Source organism: Helianthus annuus, chromosome 4 (genome assembly GCF_002127325.2).
Source record: "Helianthus annuus cultivar XRQ/B chromosome 4, HanXRQr2.0-SUNRISE, whole genome shotgun sequence".
In the NCBI taxonomy this organism is placed as follows: domain Eukaryota; kingdom Viridiplantae; phylum Streptophyta; class Magnoliopsida; order Asterales; family Asteraceae; genus Helianthus; species Helianthus annuus.
In genome coordinates, this window is record NC_035436.2 from 151133902 (window position 1) to 151135945 (window position 2044).

A 2044-nucleotide genomic window follows, 5' to 3' on the forward strand; every position below is an offset into this window, starting at 1 on the left:
CAAGCTTGAACCGAACACTTATTGGCAACCTTAAACTCTGATTACCAACTTGTAAGACCCAGTTTATAATACCCGTTTTTAACAGCAAATAAGCTTTACATAATATACTAAAAGTAGTCTTTACAAAACTTTCAATATATATGAAACCCATTTAATAAAACATTTACTTGTTTAACCTACTAACAATGTTCCAAAATAAACTACTGGTGTTTACATAATAACAAAACATGGATCGAGTGCGGAAGCGTAACGTTAGGTGTTCGGTTCCAATCGATTTCTTGATTATCATCCTTCACTTGAGTACCTGAAAACTAATGTTTTAAACAGGCATTAGTGTTATTAACGATGGGAATTCACGTATTTGGATTAGGATCGATAACTTATTCAAATCAAGAAGTAAAAATTTCATCAAAACTGGGCTCCACCGTAATTTACGGTGTCACCGTAAATTACGGTGGGTTCTGGGCATTCTGGGAACCTACCGTAAATCAGTAGATCCCCACCGTAACATTTTAATAGCCACCGTAAATTACGGTGTCACCGTAATTTACGGTGGGCCCTGCACTTGTTTTCTTGCTTATTGATCTTGAGCATTCAAGTTCCATTTTACAGCAAAATGACCTTGAACGGGTTTATTACCCACCCAAGGCTAGTTACCCAAATTTAGGACTATCACCCGTTATCACTTTTGCTATCCCAAAAGGGAACACTCCCATATCGATCTATATATGATTAAACCCAAACTTTCGTATTTGTCATCTATGCAACTATTCACAATTATCAATCAATATCACAACTCCTATATAAGGAATTTAAACTTTACAACTATCATGGCATGTCAAAATTACGACTTACACAAAGGTTATATCCAAGCATTAAGTGATGGTGTCTAGCTTCATGTTTAATACAAAACTTGTTTTGACCCGTTTGGGTGCTGAATTAAGCACCATACAGGGCATGTATGTATCCATGTTTATCACTCATTTTGACCCATTTCGCTTGTTTAGGTCACTAATCATTTTCATGGCATTTTGGTAATCTTGATTGTCAAGTTTCAGAATTTATTACATAAACTAACCATTAGGTATAATGTAACGAAACAATAAATTTCGTACCTTTTAGAGTGCGTCTTTTCCTCGTGAACTCCCTCCGGCTTGTCCGCTAGATGAACCGGACTCTTTGCCTAGAAAATTTAGTTTTTATAACATGTTTAGAACTCCTTTTTATGACCACAATCACATAATTATGGACCATTATCAAATCTGCGTTTTTATCCAAATTTCACATTTAAATCCCCACTTAGGCATTTCTACAAACACCTAGCGGGTCAGATTTTTCTACCTTCATAAACAAGTTCACGACTTTATGATTCGACATCAAATTTCACTATAATAGTAATTTTTGCATACATTTAGTATCAATATCACAGGAGTTACTTCCTATAATGAAATGTATACTAGGATTACACTCAAAATCCTAATGTTCATCATCAACATATAAAACCCATAACCTAACATCCATGGATTCATGGAATTTTCCTGAATTGGAGCATGATTTCATATATAGTTGTCTAGGTTTTACTCCTAGACACTATATCATCTTTAATCTAACTAATTACTGTCATGCATCAACAAAATTTCAGATTTGCTTAAATTCATGAGGATTTCAAGTAGTGAATTCTCATAAAATTTTATATACCTCTTAATCCTCTTGCGATGAGGATCACAATTCTAAGCTCGGATTTCGTTTTGGTTAGGATTTGAACCTCCAATTGCAAGAAATTGTGAACTTTAGGGTTTTGGAAAATGGGGGTCGCCCCTTTCTTGCTTCTGTCGACCAGACACACCAATTTGGTGTGTTTGGTTTGGTTTTGTCACTATTAAAATTCAACTTTCGATTTTTGGCAAGATTAGTCCCTTAACTACCATTTCTTTTTAAATACTAGAGTTTTAACCAAGTGTAGGTTATTTTCAAGACTTGTAAATTTTAACTAGGTTAAAGTTTCTACATGGTTATTTCTTGTTTATGAAATCCTTAAATTTCT

At 34.3% G+C, this 2044-nt stretch overlaps 1 long non-coding RNA gene across 1 annotated transcript; it reads right to left on the reverse strand.

The window, feature by feature from the left end:
- Positions 1–290: 290 nt before the first annotated feature.
- Positions 291–1833, reverse strand: LOC110934831. The gene is made up of 3 exons (XR_002588664.2): positions 1699–1833; positions 1116–1183; positions 291–311 (listed from the first exon to the last, which is right to left on the reverse strand). It is a non-coding gene; the product is annotated as an uncharacterized LOC110934831 (long non-coding RNA).
- Between the last annotated feature and the right edge of the window lie 211 nt (positions 1834–2044).